Genomic DNA, 13,137 nt, shown 5'->3' with positions numbered 1-13,137 from the left:
GTTTTCCATTTCTTATTGGCTTTTTTCTTTTTTTTTCTTTTTTTTTTTTTTTTTAATGAGGTGAAGAGACCAGAGCTGCACACAGTATTCATTTTGTGGGCAAATATATATTTATGCAAGGTTATAATTGTATTTTCTATTGTGTTGCCTATTACTCCACTCACAATTCCTACGGTTTGATATTTCTGCCTCTTTTTTTTTTTTTTTTTAAACCATGTTTGAGAAATTTTACTGCAAGTCTTCATTCTAATCTCAAAGTCTAACTTTGAATGGTAATGTCTATCAAAATGGTTGGCTCCTTACCTTAGGAATGGGCCACACAGTTGCTCTGAAAATGATTGAAGGCAACATAATGAATAAAGCAATTGTACAGAGGAATACTTCCGCTCACAAGAAAGTCAGGCTGAGTCAGAAGTGAAGAGGAGGAATGGCTCAGTTATGGTTCAAAATGTATTGCTAGAAAGTATCTGTCATTTCTAATACGTGGCAAGTGGTATACAATTTTAAATGTAACTGAGACATTATCTTAACAAGATAAAAATATGTCATAAAATATACTTTCTCAAATGAGAAACTTCTTTGGCCCAGTGCTGCTTTGATTATTTCTGTCTTACACATATTCCAGAATCATCAAATTCTTTGCAACAAAAGAACCCCTCATGACCTGGATCTTTACAGTGATGCTTGCTGGTATTATCTTGAAAAGTTTAATTTGCTTCTAGCAGAAGTCAGACCCTTTTCTCTGAAAGACACAAAATGAGAAGGTAGTCACAATTAACTCCTTCACTGTCTCCCGCTTCCTCATAGGTCATAGATGTATCTAAGCCATGGAGAGGGATGATGGCATAAGACAAATGGCTTAAGTTCACATTTCAGACTTGTTTCTTTCTTCCCTGATAGACTGTTTTAGTGCAGAGGTGCTCATCAACACTCATTGAAAAAGAAAATCAATAATCTAGCATCAAAGATGCAAAGCTGAAGGGTATCAACTCAATTGTGAAATCTGATAAATCTTTTCATTACTTCGTATTACTTCAGTGCCATGTATGCACTAAAACTGTGAAGTGCTCAACTTCTGTAACAGTAGAGACTGTAGATACTGCATAAACAAATATGCAAAGAGACTTGATTCCATACTAAGAATTCTTTTTATAAATAATCTTTGAATCTTATTCTATTTTCCTTTAGTATGGCAGTAAGAGTAAGAAGTTCTTAAGTTCAGTCTTGTAGAGACAAACCTACTTTAAAGTTTTGTCTCAGAGAAAGAAAGCCTCTGAAGGTTATTTTACTTTAAAATGTGGTTGAAAATTTGGTTTTCTTGATAAGTACTTTGGGATGTACATGTTCAGCTAGCTATGTGGAGAATTAGCAGTGCAAGTCCCATCAGTGCTAATGCTACTACTAATTCCCTGCACATCATACAAAATATTTACATTTTTGTTTAGTATTTAGATGAGCCATGATAATATTGCTTTCTCCCTGCTGCAGTTTTCTGTAATACTAAAAGGGATAACATAAACAAATAATAAAGACCATTTTTAGTTAATATCTTCAGTTCTATTTAAAAGATAGTATAATTACAGTTTGAATTAAGCACTAAATTGTGATTAAAATGGCTTTATTTCATATCTCGGAAATAGTAGATTGGATTAAAGTTCTGTGGGCACTGTGAATGTAGATTATTTCTTTGTGTGCAAAAGCTCTGGATATCAGAGGAGTTTAAGAGAGGCCTTAGCTTAACACTAGGGTGGTACAGAGAGAGAGTTATAGAAACAGTTTTATATTTGGTGGCAAATGCTGCCCACAGGATGGACTTGGATGATTTATGAATGTCTGTCTTCTACATCAGCTGCAGGCAAGTAAAACACTGGGAAAACAAAAGAACTCTAATTGTTGTGTGACTGTGTTGGCAATATTGCACATTGATTGCACAGTTTGAGGAACATGATTGGATCTTATTTTCAGTCTATCTGACTGCTTCCTGCTGAGGGTCAGTCTGAGCTGGACAGCAGTCCCAAAGTGAACAGCATGGAGGTGATCAACACAAAATAGCTTTTATGAGCCCCAAGCTTCAAAATGAACCAAGACAGCGCTTCTGTTGAGCTAAATGCTGATTATCTTTCTTCTGCAGGTAGTTTCTTGGGTTTCTTAGCTGGTCCCCTCAACTGTAATTTTTAATGTGACTCTGGTTATCTTATGATTTTATTGTGAGTTTTACTGCTCCACTGCTATATGTATTCCTGACTTGTCCAGTCTCTTGCTATGTCTACAAAAGAACTACAACAGAAATAGTTGTCATCATTTTCCTAAGCAATACGCCAAAAATTTGGAGGGAGAGAGGATCTAGTACCTCAGGAGATCATCATTATTATTCTTCTTGATTTCTCTTGTGAAAAATAATCAGGTTCTCTTCACTAGTCCCCTTCACTCCTCAGCATCTGGCCTTGGAAGCAAGTGGGGAATCTGCCACCTTCACTTTTAGTATTGTAAAATTTAGAGGTAAGGCCAGGACAAACTTGATGTGGAGGGGGTCTAGGTATGGGGGCTGCAAGAAGCAGGCCATAAGTGATGCAGTTCTTGGATGAGAGCAGAAGACACCTGATCTGCATAGCAAAAGGAATACAGTGAAGGTGGGAATGAGCTCAGATTCAATTTGTTTGTCTGGGAAGTCTAGAAGACATATGGGAGGAAAGTAGTTCAAGAACCAAGCTAGAGTGAGCATTAAAATTTTGCACTGGTGTGTTTTTAACCTAATGATGTGTGGGTTAAACTTCTGGTTTGGGATTCTGACTCAGGGCTTTGTAAAATTAGAATCTGGCTCTCCTAAAGATGATTCTTAGCTCTTCAGTGAATCAGATGAAAGTTTGCTGGGAATTTGAAAGTGGCTTGTGATTCTCAGGACTGTTTCAGAGCTGATCACTAAAGAAATTTCCTGGGACTAGCTGAACCTCAGTCTTAGTGTTCAGGCTAATGGACTCATGGCAGAACTTGATGTTGAGATGCAAAAAACAAGATTCTTGTAGACTGCTTTAGGCTCCAATTACTCTGTAAGATTTCTGTTAACACATGCATTTCTGCCATTTCAGGAGTGCCTTCAAAATACATTTCAGGAGAACAAGATAGTCTTTCATGAACTCCCTCACTGTAGCCCACTGTCCTCTATGACTTTCTTTCCAGGATTGCAATCATGGAACATGAAAAGCTGTCCCACCAGTTGATGCTCTTCAGGCAACACTCAGCTCTCTACCAGTGATGGCTCCTAGGAAAAAGGCTGTGTGCAGATACAAGTGGAGGAGCAGTGAAGCAACTTGTGTTTCCTGTGGAAGTCTGTCTTCACAGGTAGTTCTGCAAAGAAAGAACATAAGTGGGATGGTAGTTTGGCTCTGCATCCTTTGGATAAGGAAGGAGGTTTTCAGGGAGCAGTAGGATGAGCTTGCTGATTGGAATGCTGGGATCTGCCATCTTCCAGCCCACACCCTACATGTGTTTCTTGTTATTAATAGCCTTGTTCTTTACGTAGCCACCCTCAGAGTACTCTGCCACTAGTCTTTTCTCTCTGTCCTTCTTGTTCCTTCTCCAGCTCTGTTACCCTATGGATGATTCATCCCAAAAGCTTTTCCTTCTTTTCCGCTGTCCCAATGCCCTGGGTCTATACTGCACTACAGCAGACCTGGAAGCACTACAGCAGTGCTAAAAGTATTCATAACAATACATAACAAGGACAGTACTGTAAGTTCAGGAAGAGGTGTCAAAGATACACTTTCACCACCACTCTTAGCAGGGTGGAGTCTTCAGTAGTTTTGTCCTATCCACTCATTGTTGAAGCAACTTCCAAAGACCAGGCAAGCTGCAAGATGCAGTAACATTTCAGAAGAAAATGGCATGAAACGTTAAAATTTTGTTGTCAAATGTTAGATTGATGTAATTATAGAAATGTATTTATTTTATCTATTTGTTCTATTCTTTTGTGGGTTTGTATATTAAAGAACAAACTGGAAACAACAGAAATTCAAACTGTATAAAACTGTTTGACTCTTTAACAATATATCATTTCATTAGCATGAGGCATGAAGAATGCAGATGTTATGCTTTAAAACTCATATTTTTCAATTTAAATTTCCCATGTAATGATCACATTTTATCACAGCAAGTGGGAATCTTGCAATTAATTTCAGTCACTAGTATTTGACTCATTTAAGAAGCAAAAATATCCTATTTCAGTGTTGACATATTGGAACTCAAGCAAAATCTCTTACCATGATTATACAGCATAGATATGTACTTTGGAATTTAGGTTGGCTTGGTTGTTTTTTTGATTTTTTTTTTTTTTTTTTTGCTTTACACTGCAGGTGGGCTCTGTAGTTTTTGTAATGTTTCTTCCCTAGATTGATGTCCAGTCTCTCAGCAACCCTTCAACAGACATTTTCTGCTAAGGCAGAGTGTTATTTGTCACTAAGTGCATGTGGATACAAACTGAATCATCAAATCTGGACTTTAAAAAGCAAGAGAAAGAGAGAGAGAAAATAAAGGTAGCTATTCTGTACAAGACAATTAACACTGGGACCTTTACAAAATGGGGAAATGGTCATTCCTAGAAGATGAGGTGGATATTCATGGACACAAGCAGATTAGCTGCTGTTACAGATAGTGCCAAACAGAAAGCTTTTGTAGTTTTTCACTGCCTGCTACTTCATTTAATCATTTGCAGCAATGAAGAGTGACAGTAAAGGCACATACAGGAAAATCAATGTGATAATGTGTATATATGTATTGCACAGAATCCGTGAATACACCAGAGGTTATCCACCATCTACTGCTACACTTGTGTCTTATGAGAGAAAATGGAAGCAGACTCTGAATAAAAAGAACAGTGGGAATCAATCAATTTCCTGCCAATGTGCAGACGTCTCTATTGAGATGCTCCCAGTCTTGAGCAAAATTACAATATGTTGTCCAAGATCTGTGTTTGGCAGAGATGGCTGATGAACCCTCAGGTAGTGTGCTGATTTTTTTACATCAATTTTTTTTTTTTTTTCTAACATAGGCATTGTTGCTATGGTCTGTGACCCAGCTCCATCTTAGCTACCCTGAAGGTTCTGAGAGACTGGGCAGTAGTTGGAAACATTGACTGATTGGTGACTAGAAAGAAGGGGAATTTTATCACCTAATACTGAAATTGCCCTGACACGCCTTGTGTGTAGAATTTTTACTGCAGACTTCCGGGCTGCAAACCTAAATAGCACAGCTCAAACGTTCAGCTCAGAGGGGGAGTTTTGATGACAAACTGAGTGCGTAAGGTGGGGGAGAAATATAGAGCCAAAAGATGATCAGCCAGATAAAACCAAGAGGCTGAGGCCAATGGGAAGAAAAGAGTGAATGAAACCAGATTTCTGGATGTAAATCTGGTTTTAGTGTAATCCCCATCATCCCAGGCTATAAGGTAACGCACTTTTTTTGGGTCAAAAAATGCTCAGATTTTCTAAACAATGAGATTTTTAAAAGAAGCAGATGCTTAGAAAAGAGAGGCCAAGAGAGGGGTGGAGCAGGGATGTGGGTGGCCCTGGTGCAGCAAGACAGGTCAGGGCAGGTGTCCTGAGTTACAGGACCTCAGGACTGTGCCACCTGAAGTCCAGCAGCAGAGCAGGGTTCACCTTCAGCCTTTACTTTGATGACGGTATTGGTAGGGCTTTCACGTTTCCCTGTTTGTCCTGAAACGTGGAAAGGATTTTCTTCTTTAAAACCTCCACTTTTCCATTGTATTTGGTTGAGCCCACCCAGTGGGGTCTGAGGGACAAATCATAGCAAAGATTTGTTTACCTAGAAAACCTGGCTAGAAGGGGCATTAAATAATATTATAGATGTCCATGGCACAGGTGGCTGAAGTAGAACAATTTGAAGAGAAAAATATGTTCTTGGGCCTAAACAAGATGGATTCCTGTGGTGAAAAAGCATATTTTCATGTAATTGTGGACTATGTCATAATGCTTATACAGGAATGGAGAGAAAAAAGTTTCTTCAGGCACAGAATATTCTTCTTCACTCTTATTTCCTAACTTCTAAATGCTTGACTACAGCTACATAACTTTTTTACCAATTTTTTTTCTGAGTGTGTGAAATACATGTATAGAGTACAGCAACTGTTCAAGTGTGAATTTATTTTTAAATAGAATTGACTCCTTGTATTAGTATAGGTGCTATGGAAGTAGAAACATTTCTATATTATCGCCATCTATCTTTTGAAAAAGAGATATATATTTTTACCTTGGCAATTCTGGTAGCAAGGTGGAGGCAGTTTTACAATAATCTGAATATATTTAATGTGTGCAGTTCATTTTTGTACCTAATGAATAACTGTGTGCCCAAGTGGGTGGATAGAAAATAAGAAGCCTTTGGATTAGATAGAGAAGGTGAAACATGTTACGTTTATGCACGTAACGTAGATATTTCAGTACATTTGATAAAGGCACTGTTAAATACAATTTTTAATGCATGTGATGGAAATCAGTTTCCTTTGAAAACCGTGATTCCAGGGGGATGGTGGGGGGGGGTGGGGTGGGAAGAAATGTCTGTACCTCTCCGAAATGAATACATGTGTTTCATTTAATTAAGGCAGAAATCACGTAATTCTGCAGTCAGATTTCTCCTATGGCCCCTGCGGTGCTGCGGGGAGCGGTGGAACAGAAGCTGGCACAGGCTGGAAGGAGTGCCAGCACAGTGGGCGCTCGCTGCCAGGCCGGCACTCGGCTCCTCCTGCACCCACTGGGGTCCTGCCCCTTTGCTCTGCAGCTGCCCTGTGCAGCTACGAAGGACAGGCTACCAAACGCTTTGCTCACACACATTTGGTGATTAACAGTGAAGTGAGGACTACGAATGCTGAGGCAAATTAAGAAGCATGTTATCAAAGGAGTGCTGTGGAAATGGTCCAACAGTCTGCACCAGGGAGGCTTCAGGCACAAAACAGAAGGAGACCTGCAGAGATGTCTGGGGTTGCACATGGGAGTCTTCTGCCCCATTCCCGTGCAGAAGGATGGACAATCCAAAGCACCCGTCAGTCCTGCTGGCTGGGAGGTCTCAGCTCCATATAGGCAGCTGCTGTCCCTGCTGCCCAGCTAACCAGCAACTACAACTAAGCAGCTAACCAGCTGGAGTTTGGGGAACAAGGTGCTCCCTAGCTACTCAAAAGCATCTTACAGAGCTTTACTTCCTCCAAGCAGCCCCATTTGTGACTTGGTCTGATGAAATTCTCTGTGTTCTTTAGCTCTTCCTTGGTACAACCAGCAAAAACGGCTCCTTTATCTGTAAGGGACATTATGTGTTGGTATAGAAAAAGTAAGCATCCCTTGGGAATTACCTGTGCTGGTTACTGTTCCATTATTTTCTCTAGCCCTTCCTTTGTCAACAAAAAGGGGTCCTTCATTTGTCAGGAATGTTTTAGATTGATATAGATTATCTGGAAGAGAAAGAAACATCACATACAACAATCAGGATGGTATTGATTAAGTTGTGCTTTTTTTTTTCACCTGTGTGATTTTTATATAAAATATGACACATGATTCCAGTAAACCACTTCTGAAAGACCTGTGGCCTCAGAGCTTGCAGTCTTTCTGTGTGCTGTGCCTTTTAGAGCAATTTCATCCAGCCTTTGTATCAGCTTCCACTGAATGTCTTAGAAATGCTAAAGTCATTTAATTCAGCATTATTTGATTGCTGCATATCAATACAGAAAACAGTGCATTGCAACACTCTCATCCTTTGTGCAAAAAAAAAAGCAGCATTATTAATGAGAAAGGGAAAAAGGAAGTATGACAATAAATTCAAGAGGCTGTTCATTTAAACAGCTTCTAAATTAAACATTTGCACTTTGTGAATAAATCTACATCCTGATGCCTGATATCTGGAGCAAATCTTGACACACCTTGACTATCTTCATGTTTGGGAGGTAGATCCAGTTTTATGGGTAAATCTGCCACCTTCCACATGTTTGGCTCTCAGTACTCTCTTCTAAACATGATTACATCATAAATTCTGCACTCAGTAGTTCATGTTTCGGGAATGAATCCTAGGAAGAAGACACAGCAGAGGGAAAACAGATATGCTCTTTCTTGGCTTCCAGGTCCCATGTGAGCTATTAAATACAAAGCAACCTTAAGAAGAATGCTGATATCCACGTATAGCCCCCTTACCAAAATAAAGTGTCTTCAGAATACACATACACCATTAAAATTCAGAAATAATTTCAACATATTGAAATATTAATTTGAAATTTATTGCCCTAGGATAGTATAACAGAGGGTGAGGCATGAGAATGGGAGAAGAAGTACCAGGGGAAAAAAGTGCATGACAGAGATGGATTGCTCTACTGAGGACTTGCCCATTTTCCTGGTGGTTTGAAAGACACTCTCTCCCATGGAATAGATGCCTTGGCCATAGCAAGGGCTGCTGCCCAAGCTCAATATACCCATAATCTATGCAAAACGGCTAAATCCCAGCCTCAGAGGCTACCAGCAATTTTTAACCAGAGCTAGATTTAGTGTTTTCAAGTCTTCAGATCATTTCCCTTTTATCTCAGACAAGGCTGTGGTCAAGCCATTGTGTGGAAAACATTACGTAAGGTTTAGGGAGGGACTGGTAAACTGATGTTTGCAGAGGAATGATTCTAAATTTCGAGATGCGCATGTGAGAAGGAGAAAGAAGCTCTTTAGATCATCCTCGCTTCCCCTGACTGGTAACCAACTACCACCACTTTGAAACCTGCTGGTTAGTTTATTTATGTTTTCAAAGTTGCCTCTGGAAAAAGAAAATAGAGACAGCAATTTGATTTTAAAATTACATATCCCAAAAATCGATGGTATTTAGGGTGCCTGTCACTGAAAATGTAGTGCTTGAAATAAATTGCAAGTGTGATGCATATCAGGGTAAACCTCAGAATTTTCCCAGATATTCTGAAAAGTCTGGAAAAAGAGATGGGTGCCTGGGGCCTTGCTTAGGCATCTGTTTGCCATATGTTTTCACTAAGGAAATGAAATAAAATGTCAGAAAATCTGCAAGAGGTAAAATGTAGGAGGCAACAAACTAAAAATAGCAAGGCTTACATGGAGACTGGACAGCTGGGTCTTCACGGGCTCAAAATGGAGTATAGCTAATGCAGTTTGTACCAAGTGCTTCTGAAGCACAGTGGTGCTGGTCCTCACAGAAGCCACAGCTGATCCATGGATCTCCCCCAGTCCCTGAACAGGGAGGAAGACTAGATTGATTGCCTCAGTTGGATACAGGATAGATTAGAACAGCAAGTTAAAAAGTTACACGTGTCTGAGGTGCAGGTGTCAGACATGAAGGGAAACTTGTCATGACACGGGGTGCAGGCTATCGTGACATCACCCCAGCGGAGAGAAATGTCACTGTCTACTAACTGGTACAGACCACTAGCAGTGAAATAAAGCAAAATGTTGAGGGCTCAACTCGATGGGAAACCACTGGAAAGACAAAGGAGCACAGGGAAAAATTGCTGAAGAGAACCTTACAGGAGCAAAAGAAGAGAAAATATGGAGAAACAAGTGGGAAACAGCACAGAAATCAGAACATAAATATGTACAGTAAGGTGCATAACTGTATACAAAATCTGTACACAAAGCCCGTTAAACCGATCAAAAGCTAATATAGCTGTGTTCTTCAGAAAACAGACAATCCATTATATTTTATTGCTATTATGGCTATCAATGTTATTCCTCAACTCTAGATTTGGAGCTGGCAAAACTGGAATAGCTCTGTCAAAACTAATAGAGACAGCAGTTTGCACTAGCAGGGAAATCAGGTCTTGTCTGTTTGCACAGAACCTTTGTCAAGGTGGTGTGTGATGAGATTGCTCTGCTGTTTCCTAAAAATAGAGTAACTGGCTGTGTCAGTGATGCACTGTCAGCATGGATGTTATTTGGACTGGATGGACCATTTAGCCTCTTTTTTGTTATTCACAAATCATTCACTAACTGATCTTCATTCCTCAGGATAGATTCATTTTTCAAAGACCTCACCTGAAGATTTAGAAGGAAAATATTGTCAGAGCTTGTGAGTTGTTAACTGTGACTAGTTGCTGCTTGTGAGGCATAATTTATCACTTCAATTGCATTGCAGTTTTTATGCTCCATGATGGGACACATGAATTATTATGCAAATTTAATCAGTGGAAACTGTAGCAATGACAAAATAATTCACTAATAAATTAATAGGAACCAATTCCTGAGTTACAGCCTTTTAGTTCCATATAATGTGATGTTTAAAATCCATGGATAAATGATGTAAAGTACAGGCATGTGAATATACTGTATGAGGACAGTTGTCATTCTCAACCAGACCAAGAGCTGTGAAAAATAAAGTTGTGGAAGATTAAACAAAGAAGGTTTATTTTAAAAGATCTGCATTCCATGTAATCATATTGATTATTGTTAAATGCACCTGAAGTGTGCAATTCTGTGTTGTGGGCTTCTAAATGAAACTTCTTATTAGGTGTCCAGGTTCAGCATCTGAGTAACACATTTGTATTTTCCTGTATTATCTCTCTGCTATTTTAAAATATTTGGAATACACTGGCAATTGAGAGGTCTTTGAGGTTTTTCCTGTTTTCCATGCTGTGTTTCCCTCTAAGCTGCTTGATTTGTGCGTCTGTAATTGCAGCTGACTCTGCATCATATTTTTATTCATTCTAGATGCCAGGTTTTCTGGACCATCTACAGTGTTTTATTGGGCAGATTTATCCTCCTGCTTCCTCCTGAAATGAAAAGAGAAATAGTGATGAACACATCTGTCTTTTCTGAGCCTGTGTTCAAAATTGTAATACCTGTTTCTAGCAATGGACCAATATTTGGTGCAGAATTTTTTACTCTGTTTCTTGCATATTCTTTCTAATTATGTTTCCCATTGATCTTTTCTGATATACCTGTTTTTAGCAGGGTACATTTTTTAAAATTTGCAGATAATTATTATCCTTTTTCTGCATTCTCTATATCTTTATTGCTAGTGTTTGACTAGAACTTCTGCATCTTCTAAATTTCACAAATTTTTTCCTCCCCAGCATGAATTCTTTTCTACTTGCAAATTTGCATCTTTTTTTTTTCATACTCAGTAGAATGTTCTTGAACATTTTCCAGTTCCTATTAATATTTCCCACATTAAATTGATGTTGCTAGCATGTAAAAGCAACAGGGTTTCTTAAGCTTGGACAATTTGTCCCTTTCTCTTTCTGAGTGGTATCTCATTCAAAGTGCATGGAGCAGATAAGAGAGGGTTGTGATTACAGGTAGCCAAATAGGCAGGTCTTTACCATCTTAAAGTGTCTGTATTGGCTGCAAAATGCCTGTGAAGGCAATAGTCCAGTGGGATGCAGGAAAAATACAGAACTTCACTAGTATAGATATGTACTTTATAAAGAAATAAATATATGTGTGTAGTTTATATGTAAATATGTGTATGTTGGGGGTAGATGCTCAAAATTGTTTTGCTGATAGAGGCTCACAAAACCAAAAGTTTAAACTTTTGTTTAGACCAATGTTTGATGAGTAAGTACACTGTTAGGTTTTCAGTGATCCTAAAGTTATGATCAGCCTGCACAGCCCTTTTCTGACTTGTCCTGGCCACTGTCAGGATGCTGGGCTAGATGGACCTTCCCTTGGAACTATCATGACTCCTTATGTGGTCTTAGTCCATAAAATTAAAATCTTTTGCAATTGTGGATCATCTGCAGCTTTCTGACAATATATGGGTTTTAATTTAAAACTTTTTTCTCCCTCTTACCTCCTTACTGAATTACTATCTTTTATATGGTCCAATCACCCATCTAATAGTCAGTATTGAAAACAAACCTGTTATATGATATTTTAATTTTTTTTAGACCTAGTCTGATTGTAATAAATATACAGGCAGTTACAGTGACATCCTTTGCTTTATATGTTATGACATGCAGGTTTCTGTGACTGTTTTGGGCTCCACTGACTTGATGGTGACAGCTCTTCACAATACAGATTTGATTCTCAGATTTGGGATTCATATCAGTAGTCCACTTCCTAAGAGTTCCTCTGGTCTAGAAATTTATAGGTTTAAAACCAATATGCAGCCAATAACTAGATTCTTATTTTAGGGCAGACTGTTAGAAATGCTCTCCATTGTAGCTTCATGTCTCTCTCTCTTTAAGTGCAGAAAACAGTAATTTTGGGAGGATTTACTTTTTAGGCCATCTTCACATGCCTTCTAGCCCTGCAAACCTGATGTGTTTTGCAGTCCTGGCTGAGTCTGATTGAAGCTGACATCTGTGGCCTTCTGTGAGGGATGTGGGAAGAACGTACTAAATATGTCAAGTTAGAGTCTCCCCAAGCAATTTGACGATTGTTAGTCCGAAAGCACCACTTTGGAAAAGGATGCTGACTCATGCCATGAGAGAGGGAGGATTTATTTTTTAAAGCAATGGGCTAGTATGGTAGGATCTGGATTAACTTCTTAACTTTCCCAAAGTTGTCACGTGACAGAATCAATCTCTAAATGCCACTGTCCATAAAAGTTCCCTCCATACAGCAACTATAATATTATTTTCCTCTGTCTCTTTTCATTTATTGTAAATGTCTTTGGACCTAGAGGTGCCTGTGGATGTCTCCAATTATGTAAGTGAGGAGAACTTGGCACAATGGGCCCCTTATTTCAACTGGGAGTTTTGCAGGCTACTCCTGTGCAAATAATATATGGCAGTAAGATTCCAAAAAGTACCCATGGATATTCTTAGTTCTATTTGATGCTATGGCTATGCAGCAGATCTAAAAATTTGGCCAAAGTACCCTGACAGCAAATGTGTAAATAAGTGTCTATTAATACCATTGCAGACCTGTAAGGAAAGAACAGGAATCACAGAACCACAAAATGTCTTAGAATTGGATGGGACTTTAATGATCATCCAATCCCACATCCCTGTAATGGGCAGGAACACCTTCCACTAGACCAGGTTGCTCAAAGTTACATCCAGCCTGGCCTTGAGCACTTCAAGGGATGGGAAGTGGTCTTTCTTCTAAGCCTTCTTTCTACATAGAAAGCCTCCAATCAGGTCTCTGTGGAGCCTTCTCTTCTCCAGGCTGAACAACCCCAGCTCTCTCAGCCTCTCTT

This window comes from Haemorhous mexicanus, chromosome 1 (genome assembly GCF_027477595.1).
Source record: "Haemorhous mexicanus isolate bHaeMex1 chromosome 1, bHaeMex1.pri, whole genome shotgun sequence".
Taxonomy (NCBI): Eukaryota; Metazoa; Chordata; class Aves; order Passeriformes; family Fringillidae; genus Haemorhous; species Haemorhous mexicanus.
Note: the sequence above shows the minus strand (reverse complement) of the source record.